The sequence below is a fragment of the Stegostoma tigrinum genome, chromosome 4 (genome assembly GCF_030684315.1).
Source record: "Stegostoma tigrinum isolate sSteTig4 chromosome 4, sSteTig4.hap1, whole genome shotgun sequence".
Taxonomy (NCBI): Eukaryota; Metazoa; Chordata; class Chondrichthyes; order Orectolobiformes; family Stegostomatidae; genus Stegostoma; species Stegostoma tigrinum.
In genome coordinates, this window is record NC_081357.1 from 113,347,247 (window position 1) to 113,361,147 (window position 13,901).

A 13,901-nucleotide genomic window follows, 5' to 3' on the forward strand; every position below is an offset into this window, starting at 1 on the left:
AATGTCTCCCATGTAAACTCTGTTCACATGCCTTGGATTTCATGTGATCTCCAATTAGTGGTGGGGAATTAGCTTCAGTTGCTGAGCAGTGTGGTGAGACTTGTTAAACTGCAGAGTTTATTTGTAAAAGCGTATCAGCTTTTTACACAGCGGCAATCAGGCTTCAGATGTCAGTTTGTCTGCACCTACTAATCAAAAAGAAATCTAAGATTTCAGAGGAGGCTCATTACTGTTTGCACTGAGTTCTGGCTCCAGGACAGCCAAGGCTCCCTTAATTAGAGCCAGAAAGCTGACTGGGGTGACAACTCACATTTTGGGAAAGCTTGCTGGAGGACGTTTCCAGTTTCCCAGCACCGTCCTAGAATATAACTTGAATCTTTGGCGCTCAGCTGACCACAGCCCCGGAAGTTTATACGTTGTATATTTCCCACGGTAGCTAAAATACACAAAGCAACAGAGATCTTGATCAAGAAATTTTTGATTCAAGACAAAATAATTGTCCATGGGAGCACAGTACCTTCTTGCTATGTTTTGGTCTATATAATGAAGTTTTGTAACTATTGCATGTCAAACTTGTTTGTTTGATTTGAAATATGCTAATTGTTTCAAATATCCATGCTGTCTGTCACATCTTAAAATTCTTTCCTTACCTAAGGACTACACCTCCTCTCGAGATACTCTGAATCATTTATCTTCTACTAATAGTCATTAGATAAGCTTAAAACAACTCAAAGAGAAAGGAGGTTTAGTAGCAATGAACTGTCTCAGACAACCCTTGCCCAGTACCATATACTGGCAGAGGTGGCAAAAACTGTAAGGCACCAGCACAGATCATTTGGGAAAATAAGACACGATCACAGTGGTATTGAATGTGAGCATCACCATGAAGAAAAGATTGTTGGGACAGACAAATTTAAAAAATCAAACAAATGAGTTTACTGTTGCTGAGTTTCTATGTTTGAAACCTAGTGTCAGAAGAGGCACTGAGTGTTGCAGGGCTGGAAGAAAGCACAGCCACTGACAGGGACACACAATTTCACGCAAAGCTATGAGAAAAGCCAAGAGAAAAAAAATACAAAGATCAACAAACATGTCACAGCTGAAACACTGGTTAAAATAAGATGTTGGCAGCTATTCACATAGCAGGTCCTATTCAAATGTTAGGCAAATTGAAGCAAAATTATAAGTTTTTACACTTGCAACGGCAGTGTTATAAGATAGTCAAGGACTTGTTGAACAAACCAGAGCAGAGAGGGCCCAATGTGCTCAATGCTGCAGCAAATTCAACAATCTGAAATTCCAAATATACAGAAGCAAGGCTAAAGCTACTCATCTTATCAGAAGCAAGTCCAAAGCCCAGATGAATAACCCTTAAAGTTCCAGAAGAGATTTACAATGTTTTACAGGCCATAATGTACGATGAACAGCCGAGCAGGCCTTTCATATAAATATAAGCAATCTTAGATGCCTATTGAATGAGCAACAAGAGTAAGGCATGGATGACTCAAGGGAAAACCAAAGCAGCACGGTGCCCAAGGCTGTTCTGGGAAAAGAGATCGAGACTGATAGAGATAGAAGCCACGAAGAAACATTGATCAGCAAGCTAAGAGAAGCTCCATCAAATTCAACAAGATCAGAAGAAAGACCTAAATTGTGCTGAAGTTTTGTGCTGAAGAATAGCCAGGCCAAGTCCAGTGAGGTGACTGAGAACACATACTGTGAACACCAAGAATAGCTCATAATCACAGATGATTTTCTAATAAAAGACATTAGCTATCACTTGGAAAAATGTACTAGAATGAATCTCCCAGGGATATTTAGTCATTATCTAGTGTACAACCATTGCTTAATCCCTGATGGATTAGCCAAAGATCTTCAAAGAGATTGAAGATCCCAAAACCAGTGAAATCGTGAAATCTACAATGATACAGATCTGACTCATCCAGGAAACATTTATCTCAGCACTGCAGGTAGACCTGACAATAAAACTCAACAAAGCTTGTGATAAGACACAAATACCAAGACCAAGAATGATCAATACAATTTTAAAAAGATTTTTACCTTATCGTGTTCAGGCAGCAGAACAATCTATTGAACAAATTGATTCAACAGAGTTATCAATGCCAGTGACAGAGCGAGTGTTAAGAAGTAGCAATCTTTCAGCAATGTGACTTAGAGTATGAGCAAATGTTCTTCACCAGTCAAACAAACTGGCTGGAAAATGGCTGAAACTATCTCGCCTGATCAACAGTTCGAGGGAGGTAGGAGCAGACTAGCATGCACATATTGAGAACATGATCAAAAAGTGAAGTTGCCTAGTCTAATCATCTAGCATACTTAAAAAATTGTACTTTTCATAATTAGAAAGTGATACCCTGATTCAGAAATCAAAGATAGCACACTGGAGACAACATTTGTTTCTTGAGATTAAAGGAGCCCCAGATGATTTTAAGGGAAATTGCCTGAGCTAATAGAAAAGATCCCTCCATGACGGAAATTTAGGAGATTTCAAGTCTTCCATACAGTGTGATGGGCTAGCAACAGGGCCTACAAGGACCGCTACCCATCACAAAAGTAGTCTTAGAGATAGACGATACCGAGTCCCCCAAAAAAGGGACCTATCATTTTTTTCAAGCCCAAAGACCATGTACTGAGGAAAATAGGAAATGTCCAGAACATCTATATTTGTGAAGACAGAGACTTGTAGGAAGTTGAGTTGATGGTGAATATCAAATAGTTATATACATGATTGTATAATAGGTTAGCTATGGGGAAAAAAGCTTGGGCGCCAGATGAGTTAATGTTAATTTTACATTTGCTCCACCCTTCTACTTCTGTCACGCAATCTACATGTGGAGACAAGGAGTTATTCTCTATTTTTCAGAAGCAAATATATCTGTACCAGTTCCCACAGTATCTAGTAATTACACCTGACCAAATTTAGTTGTACTTATTTCTATTATACAATAAGCATTCTTGTTTTTTAAAAACTCTCTGTCTTCTGTAGATGCTCTATGATAGATTATCTTCCACCATGAATCAACAGATAAGCACAAGACAAAGCACAGGCAAAGGAGGATTGGTTGTATTGAACTGCCTCAGCAGGCCTTACCCAGTACCACATACTGACAGAGGTAGAAAACACTACAAGATGCCAGCAATGGTCATCTGGGAAGATACCACCAGGTAACAGTGATGCACAATTCATGTGATAAAATCAAGGTTATGTCATCCAATTGTCAATTATGTCATCACGCTCATCCCTGTTTACTTAACAAATGGATTGTTTTGCAGACAATTTATTAAATGAGAAGGTTTATTTTCATACTGCATATATTTCAGTTAATCTAGTTGAGGTATAAAATGAAATTTCTGGAGAATCGAATGCTTTCTCATTTCAGTCGCAGTGCCTCTATCAAGCAGTCCCATGTCAGGTATGCCACTACACTGCAGTATTGACACAGAAGAGCATCAGTGAATTGCTTTGCTATTTCAGACATCATTGTGGTTTCCCTGCGATAGGTACCAGTTTGCATGGTGATTAATCAGCTATGAACTGTGTAAAGATATTCAGAGTTGCATTATGAAAACGAGCAGAGTGAATGCATTAATCCCAACATCTGAAGCAGATACAGTCAATATATCTTAGTGCTCAAACACATATCATTCATTCTCAGGAATGAAAGAAAATCACTTCAGAAAAAAGTGTTTAAATTCAAATGTCTTATTTGATTTAATTATGCATGGAAAAAGCAAGATAATTTTTAGAAAGGCTTTTATGTGCTTTTGTGACATAAGTTTAAATTGCTTTGGTGTTGAACATGATGTAATGGATGCATGAAAACATTTATACACATAAACTATAATTTCCCTGCAAAATATTAAAATCATCCCATATTGTAACCTAGAAACAGGCCATTCAGCTCATTTGCTAATCATCTTCTAAATTAAACCAATTATTTGTTATAATCTCCTGTTTGCTCCCTGGGCAGATAGAGATTCTGTTGAATGCTGTCTTAGATGGATATGTGGGGTTTGCTTCAAAAAAGCTCATAGGAAGCAAATTCCACATGCTAATCTCCCTATGACAGGCAAACTGCCCCCTTAATTCTTTGTGCAACTGTATTTTCCAATGTTGTGTACCTCGTTTTTTAATGTAACTGCTATTTAGATAATATTGTGCAGATTGAGAAAAGTCAGCTTATCACAAACTATGTTTCCTTATCAGGTGTCATATAGTATACAGTGTCCAATCTACCACTTCACGTCACTGAAGTCACTCTGAGCTTCTAGATGATTTTACTCAGACGTGACCAATAATAAGCATGATCTTTTTGCAATATTCCATCGTGTATTATTTATGCTGGATAGAGATATGATATTTGGCTACACCAAATATTTCACCAGAGATCCACAAATGTTTTGCATTCATACATATATTTGTACAATTCCTTGTAAAACTAATTATGCTATTGCACAAACTGTTTAATACATTGCGCAAAGAAATTTATTGTATTATAATTTTTTAGAATTCTCATTATAGATCCAATCCAAATGACCAGCCAAGGTGTGAACGAAATGGGGTTGCCTGCTTCTCAGTCTCTTAACCCAGTAAGCATTATACATATAGCACTGCTAGTTTTTTTGTTATTGTTAGCCTACGTTTCTAATCAACCTATTCAAAGATGTTATTATACACTTCTTGGTGCAGATGAGACTTGAGCCTGGGTCATTTGGTTTAGGGGTAAGGGCACTAGCACCACAAAAAGGTGCAAAGCACTATTGCTGTTAGCTGCTGCCTCAAATATAATGCAGCTGATACAATAAAGATTGGGCACTGGTAATGTTAACAAATGGCTTGTGCTATCTGTTAACTGGTACATGACTGTGCAGTGACTTCTTTTGTCCCCCAGAGAAGATCTTTTACAAGGATAAGTGCATCTAATTTTACTGGGGAAGACAATGAATCTCAAACAGAATTAAATCTAAAACAAAGTTCTAACTTCTTTAAAAACTGGTTCTCAACCATATCCATCTTCAACACAGGAAATGTTTCATTAACGTGTATGTTTAAAATTTATGCACAAAATGCTCATGGGATGTATTTTCCGCCATTTCTCTGACCTCTCACCAGTGCATTTTCAAAGACAGCTAAGAATGGGCAACAATTGCTGGTCTATCCAACAAAATCCACATCCTATAGGCAAAAAAAAGTTTCAAAATCTTAATGACACCAAATATTGTGATAATATCAAATAATATGTTAAAAAGTGAATGGTGATAGACTTCTAAAGAGTCTATGCCGATAGGTGTACTGTGAATGCTGTGTATGTCAGCTAACCTTCTACAAATCAATCAATTGAAATTTAAGCTTTTTATGTTAATTTTAATGTTTAACGCAAAGTTATACCCTGGGTAATCCCATAGTGGTGCACTTCCAGAGAACAACAAATGTTACAGTAAAGATGTGTCTATTGTCCAGGGACATTACTGTGCTCAAAATGCACATCTCTCTGCTGATCCTTGGTTCCCACCCAGTCGCCTCTGTTTAACATTAGTATTGATGTTACTGTTGTGCAGTTTCAACCAGTGTTTGTTAAGTGGCTGCCTCAGATACTGGGCCATTCAACCTACTAATGTTTAGCCACTACCTTTGATTGGCCAGCCCATTTCTTGTGGCCTTGGGAAGCTGCAAACAGTCAGTTCCACTTCCTTCATTTTCAACAATCAGCCTCTTGAAAGTTTTGTACTTAATATTTCAAGAGAAATGTTGTATTTTACTTGATGAATGATGGTGAGGCATAGAGTTCAGTCAGTTTCTTGAGTGTATAGCTTACATTGTTTTTGTTAGCTTTTTCATTGATTGACTTTGTCTTTATCTGCACATCCAATTCCTTCCATTTTTGTAACAGAATTGAGCCAAATCTTATTGCCAAAATAGTTTTAACACTGTGTGGTGAACTTCCAAATCTCTCTTTCCTTCTACCATTTAAATATCTACCTATCATCTTCAGGCATCTTTAGCATTGATCTTTTAGCATTGTTCTTTTCTTTGCCCTGTCATGTCAGTCTCTATCCTGATCAGCACATTTTCCCCCTTATTGATCCTGGTGAACATTTTGTATTCTAACCTATTAGCACAATCCCACCTTAGCTCGGGTCCAACTGCTTTCCACTTTCCAACTTTGCTTGACATGAAGGCAACATTTATTGTTGACTCCCTGTGTGCAAAACCATAGAAAGTCATTTGTCTTGTATTGAACATAGAAGATTACAGCACAGTACAGGCCCTTCGGCCCTCGAAGTTGTGCTGACCTGTCATACCGATCTGAAGCCCATCTAACCTACACTATTCCATGTACATCCATATGCTTGTCCAATGACGACTTAAATGTACCTAAAGTTGGTGAATCTACTACTGTTGCAGGCAAAGCGTTCCATTCCCTTACTACTCTCTGAGTAAAGAAACTACCTCTGACATCTGTCCTATATCTTTCACCCCTCAATTTAAAGCTATGCCCCCTCATGCTGGCCGTCACCATCCTAGGAAAAAGGCTCTCCCTATCCACCCTATCTAACCCTCTGATTATTTTATATGTTTCAATTAAGTCACTTCTCACCTCTATTGTTTAAAGATTAATGTCCTTCTTTCGAATCAAAAAATCCCTGCAGTGTGGAAGCAGGCTATTCAGCCAACCAAGTCCATACCGACCCTCTGAAGAGCATTCCAACCCCTACCCCTATAACCCTGCATTCCTCATGGCTAATCCACCCAGTTTACAAACAATGGGCAATTTAGCATAGCTAATCCAACTAGCCTGCACATTTTTGGACTGTGGAAGGAAACCAGAGGTCTCAGAGGAAACCCACACGGACATGGGGAAAATGTGCAAACTTCACACAGACAGTCACCCAAGGGTAGAATTGAACTTTGGTTCCTGGTACACTGATGTAGCAGTGATAATCACTGAGACACTGTGCCAACTAACTTTCCTAGCATACACAAAACAATATTTGGAAAAAAAACAGATCTCTTATCTGTGATAGGAAGCAGAATGATATTCCTTGATTACAAGCCCTCACTCCCCTGTATAAATCAGTACAGATCACATTACAACAGAGTGACTTCATTGAATTGAAAAGACATTGACATTCAAAAAGCGCAGACATATATTGCCTCAAGTCTGTGTTAATTCCTCATAGGAATTGTAGAAGCTATAAACAATATTTTCTTCCTGCCAATTACAATAAAAGCATACAAGACCAAACACATTTACTTATTGCTATTTTGTAGCTTACAGTCAGAAGGGTAAAAGCATCCTTGAAGAGGTCTGCAAAGTTTCGCTTACACAACACGGCAGTTAAACGCATATATGACCTGGTAAAACGTTCAAACCCAGAAATTGAGAGTCCTGGTGAATAGATCAGATGTAATATTTATAGTCTAGTGCAATGTCATAAAAACAGTTAATGATGAAAACAAGAAAATAACTTGGTGTGTAATGAGTGCCAGACATTATACTGTGAAAAGTACTTTCTTTTTATAATGGGTATTATTTTGTTAAGTGGTTTCATGAAGTAACCTCCATGGCTCCACTCAAGAGGTGGTATGAAACTGACAATGTACCACAAGTGTACTATTTTTAATGGACTCTGCACGCATGGCCTCTCAGATTTCTGATGTAAATCAAAAACTAACATTTGTGGGATGAGTGACAAACTAAGAAGCCATTATTGGGTCAGGAACCATTAAATCTCTAATTTAATGTTAACTGCTGCAATCTAATCCCAGTAATTTTGCAATTCACTGGAGTGTCAATAAAAGAAGTGATCATAATTTCTTTGTGGCTAGCAACTGTATAGTGACCACTCTATTAATGGGATTCAATGAGAGTCGAAACCTTTTGATCCTTGCTTACTGTTAAATAAAGAGTTTGGATAATTTTGGAGATACATTGATAAGAAAAAAGACTTATATTGCTCAAGCACTTAATCACCAATGTTTTATATAATAAACCTAAGTAAGAAGCTGACCAGGCCTCAAGGAAGTATAATTTGGGCAGAATATTTCAGGCTTTACTGATAGTGGAGAAAAAATTTACAAGAATATTTCCAGGGATGAGAAGCTCCAGCTACAAGGATAGATTGAAGAAACTGCAGATGTTCTGGTTCCAGAGGGGATGATCAAGAAGATATTTTGCAGAGGTGCTCAAAATGCTGACACCTGGACATATAGGGAGAAACTGTTCCTTCTGTTGGAAGAATTGAGAACTAGTACACCTCAATGAACAGTGATGTAGAGATTATAATGAGGTCAGCTAGGTAGACCTCAGAGAACATGAGTTCCCTGATTGGGATAATTAATCTGGTCCAATCGGGGAGTCCTGGCTGACAGATTGAATGAGTGTCAGACATCCTGTTCTCTCTGAGAGCTGGTGCTGAGGGAGCTGGGTCAATGTCAAGGACTCTCCAAGTGTAAATAAAGGGTGACTTGGTTTTGGGACACTGACCTTTGTGGGGTTATTTTAGGGGCAACAAGAGAAAAGCATGCTCCTGAAGAAATACTTTCGTGACACTCATCTTAGAGTTGGGGTTAAGCATTTCTGGCATCATGCTGTTATTTAGGATACTTGACTCATTTGATACTGCCACCAAAGGTTGGGCCCAGTATGTGGAAAGAATGTGTTCTTTATTCCAGACATATGACACTGGCCAAATGAAAAGAAATCAGTAAGTCTCCTGACAGCTTGTGGACCTGCAGCTTTTTTGTTTATTAGGAGCCTGACTTCCCCTCGAGCGCCAGATACTGAACCCATTCAAGACTTGATGGATTTAGTTAAGAAATATTAGGATCCCAAGCCTCCACTAATTCTGAGGGGAAATCGTAAATGGTGTTATTCCCACATCCTTATAGATGGAATTGGCCATTGGTTTAGAAGTGCTATTGAAGATATTTGGTAAATTTCAGCAGTGCAACTTTTCGACTGTACAATCTGTTGCTACTGAATGTTGGTGATAGAGGGAGTGAATGCTTGTGAATGTGATGCTAGTCAAGAGGGCTGCTTTGTCCTGAATGGTGTCAAACACCCATCTAAGCATGTGGGGAGTATTCCATGACACTCCTGTCTTGTGCCTTGTAGATGGTGAACTGGCTTTGAGGAGTCTGGAGGTGAGTTACTTATTACTGTATTTCTACAACAATGTTACAGGTGATTTATAGATTGTCTCTTATTGGAAAAGGTCATTGCCTCGCATCTGTGTGGCATGAATAAGCACATGAACGTGCACAGAATGGAGGTATATGGACCAAGGGCAGGCGGATGGGTTTAATTCAATTTGGCATCATGTTCGACACAACATTGTGGGCCAAAAGTCCCATTTCTGTGCCGTACAGTTCTATGTTCTATGAATGTTACTTCCCGCATTGCAAAACATTATAATTATTTGGCAAAATCAAAGCTCTCATGTTTATTTAGTTTAAGGAGAAAAATGTTCTTTTTTATCAGTCATCTGCCCTCACCAGGAGTTAGATGATTTAGAGGAGTGACTGACTCCAATATAACTGAGAAAATCTATGGCATACAAAGAGCTAAAATGATAGCTATGCATATCTGCGTTCATTCTTCTTAGTCATCAGAAATGCTCTGAACATTTTTTGTTGCAGCTAATAACAGTGAATAATAAATGTAATTAACTGATCTTTATTTTCTAGTTTACAGTCAGAAGCATAAAAATACCCTCGAAGAGCACCACAAAATTTGGCTTAAACGACACCAAAGTTAAAAACATATATGACCTGATGAAATGTTCAACACTAGAAATTGTGAGTACTAGTGAATAAATTTAGCTGTAACAGTTCTATGCCAGTGCCATGCCTTAGAAAAAGTTAAAGCTGAACCAAGTGAGTACTAAGAGATTGCCAGAATAAAATAAATAATCGTTTTTGTGTAAGTTAGGTCTCAAATTTTGAATTAAAAAAGTTACGTCCTTCTTATCATGAGGTTATTATTTCAACAAGTAATTTTATATAGTTACCTAAACAATGCGGAATAAAATATGCAGTAAAGCAGGCATTATCGGGAATGGGCATCAACACTCTCCTCCTCTCAAACTAACTCTGTAAGTCTAAGGTTGAAGGGACAAGTCACTGAACTGAACAGCCTTTATGATGGGGCAGGGATAATTGCTTTTGGGTCAACTTACTTCAGTTTAACAACAGCTCCTTCATTTTTATCTAGGTCTGTTGCAGCATATTGAAGAATCAATAGTAAAATGGTTATCAGCTCTCTGTGGCTAATACATATATATGGCCTATTATAAGAATTCGATGGAGTTCAAATTACTTTGACCTTGATCTTGAGCATTGAACAGCAGATTCAGTAAGGTTATGATTGACATTAGAAAGGTTTCTACACACTTAAAAACAAATCTATTAGTAACTAAATACTTAGCCATTGGCTTGTTCATGCCTGCTCCCTATTAATAGATTTCCAGTGACATCCATCATTCTTCCACTTCCACTCCAAAGCCCTTTAACACGTTCTTATATCGTGATTGTGTAAATCGTTTCCAGAACTCCATGTTTAAATCTTGCCAACCAGGATTCACCCCTGCCCAAATACATTGCAGCGTCAAAGTAACAAATGGCATGCTATGCAAATGTGACAGAAGAAATGTATGCTTTCTGTCCTTCAAGACCTGTCTGCAGTTTTTTGATCATAGCACCTCTATCGCCATCCATCAACCATCAGCCAGCTGGGTGCAGCTGTGCACAGTTGGTTCCATTCTCACTAATCAACTTGTATCCAGAGGATTCACCTCCAATGGTTTCTCTTCCTGCTCCACCACCATTATCTCTATTGTTCCCAAGGATCACTGCTTAGCCTCTTTCTCCTTCTCTTGCTGCTTTTTGTTAACATCATTGAAATACATAGCATCAGTTTGTATGCTGATATCTCCTGGCTCTCCCTCCCCACACGTCTCTCACTTTTTCTTTTTCTAGATCAACCGGTACAGAGATGTTATTATACACTCCTGGAGCGGATGGGACTTGAACTCACGTCTCTTGGCCCGGAAGTAGGGACACAACTATTGCACCACAAGAGCCCTCTCTTGATTCTTCTATGCCTTGTAAATTATCAAACTCCAACTATATATTCTAAAGACTGAAGATATTGTCTAATCCCATCGAAAAACTCCATATCCTTGCTTGTGATTCCATCCTATTATCTGACAACTGCCTGAGGTTGAACTTGACCATTGATAACTTTAGTGTTATCATTAGGATCACCACTTTCCACTTCTGTAATATTGTCTAACTCTGCTTCTCCCCAGCTCATCTGCAGCTGAAATAGTCATCCATGCTTTATCATTTATCTCTAGACTTACTTGTTCCATATTCATGGCCTGTCTCTTGTATTCCACCCACTATAAACTGAAGGTTAAACAAAACTCTAAAGCAACGTTGCAGTCCATCAATCTAACTTCTAAAAGTTTTATAGAGCTGCTGAGTTGCTAAACCAACAATACAATTTCCCAAGGTGGTATCTGACATATTTTCTGTTGAAAGTGTTCTTATTTATCTCAGACACTATTTCCCATTCTTGGGACACCTCACAATGCTTAAGAATGGAGGGTCATATTTCTCCCTGATTGGCTGGATGTAATGTGCAATAATTATGGTTATGCACTTTTCTCTGACTCCAATTGTCTTCTCAAATAAAAGCAAAAATACTACAAGTGATGGAAATCTGAACTAACACAGAAATAATAGAGAAGCTCAGTGATAATGCATCCCAAAACCAGTCCAACCTGTCTCTGCCTCCCTAACCTGTTCTTCCTCTCACCCATCCCTTCCTCCCACCCCAAGCCGCACCTCCATCTCCTACCTACTAACCTCATCCCACCTCCTTGACCTGTCCATCTTCCCTGGACTGACCTATCCCCTCCCTACCTCCCCACCTATACTCTCCTCTCCACCTATCTTCTTTACTCTCCATCTTCGGTCCGCCTCCCCCTCTCTCCCTATTTATTCCAGAACCCTCACCCCATCCCCCTCTCTGATGAAGGGTCTAGGCCCGAAACGTCAGCTTTTGTGCTCCTGAGATGCTGCTTGGCCTGCTGTGTTCATCCAGCCTCACATTTTATTATCTTATAATAGAGAAGCTCAGCAGGTCTGGCAGTATCTTTGAAGAGAGAAACAGAGCCAATGTTTCAAGTCTGTTATGACTTATTTTTTAGGGATCTGAAGAAGAGTCATATAGTAATGAAAACATTAACTCTATTTCTGTCTCCACAGATGCTGCCAGACCTGTTGAGTTTCTCCAGCATTTTCTGTGTTTGTCCCCAAAGGTCTAAATCAATTCCCACACATTTTACCTTTCTGCCACATGCTATCTAGATTCTCAGAAATAGTTGACTTAAATCCCCATTTAAGGCATCTCGGGAAATGTTGAATCAAATGAACATATGAATAGACAACAAGTGTGGCCACTCGGCCCCTTGAGCCTGCTTCACCATTCAATAAGATCATGGTTGATGATTTTAACCTCAACCCTGTAATCCTGCATATTCCCAAAAATAACCTTAGCAATCAAGAATCTGCCCACCTCTACCTTAGAAAACATTTAAATATTTTGCATCCATTGCCCTTTGAGGAAAGGAATTCCAAAGACAAACAATCCTCTGAGAGAAAAAAATGTTTCTTTATCTCTGGATTGAACAGGCACAATCTTATTTTTAATCTATGACTCCTAGTTTTAGATCCTCTCAGGGTATTAAATTTTCAGTTAAGTCACCTCTGACTCTTCTAAACTCCAGGTGAGTCAGGCTTAGCCTGCCCAGCCTTTCCTCATAAGGCAAACCACTCAATCAAGGAATTATCCAGTAAACTTTCTAGGAACTGCTTCCAATGCATTATCATCCTTCCATAAGTACAGTGACCAGTAGTATACACAACTCTCCAGATGTGGCTTCACCAACACCCTGTAAAACTGAACCATAATCTCCCTACTCTTGTATTCAATTTTCCTCATAATAAAACATAATATAATATTAGCTTTCCTGATTACTTACTGCTCCGAAGTACTAACCTTTCATGATCCATGCAAACATCCTCAGACAGCATCTTCCAAACCCACAAACACTTCCATCTAGAAGGACAAGGCCATCAGATATATGGGAAAATCACCATCTCCAAGTTTCCCTCCAAGTCACTCACCATCCTGATTTGGAAATACATCACCGTTCCTTCACTGTCACTGGGTCAAAATCCTGGAATTCCCTCCCTAATAACATTGTGGGTCAACCACAGCAGGAGGACTGTAGTGGTTCAAGAAGGCAGCTCTAAACCACCTTCTTAAGGGCAATTAGGGAGGGGCAAGAAATGCTGGCCAGCCAGCGATGCCCACATCCCACAAATGAGTAGAAAAAAATGCACAAGGACGCCCATATCTCTCTGGGTCTCACAGCTCTGCAACCTCTCACCATTTACATAATATGCTTCTTTTGTTTTCATCCTGCCAAAATGGACAATTTCACATTAGCTCTGTTCACAACTCACTCTCCTACTAATCTTTGTGTCATCAGCAAATTTAGCTACCATACCTTCAATATTTTCATCCTAGTCAGCTATATAAATTGTAAAGAATTGAGACCCAAGAATTGATTCCTGTGGCAGACCATTTGTGACATCCTGCCTGCACGAAAAAGACCTTATTCCTATTCTCTGCCTCCTCATAATTTTCTACCCATACTACTAGGTCACCCCCTTCATGATGTGCATTTATTTTCCACAATAACCTGTGATGTGGCACCTGGTCAAAAGTCTTCAAGGAATCTAGAAACAATGGTGCTCCTTTACCTATAGCACAAGTTACTTCATCAAAAAGCTCCATTAGCTA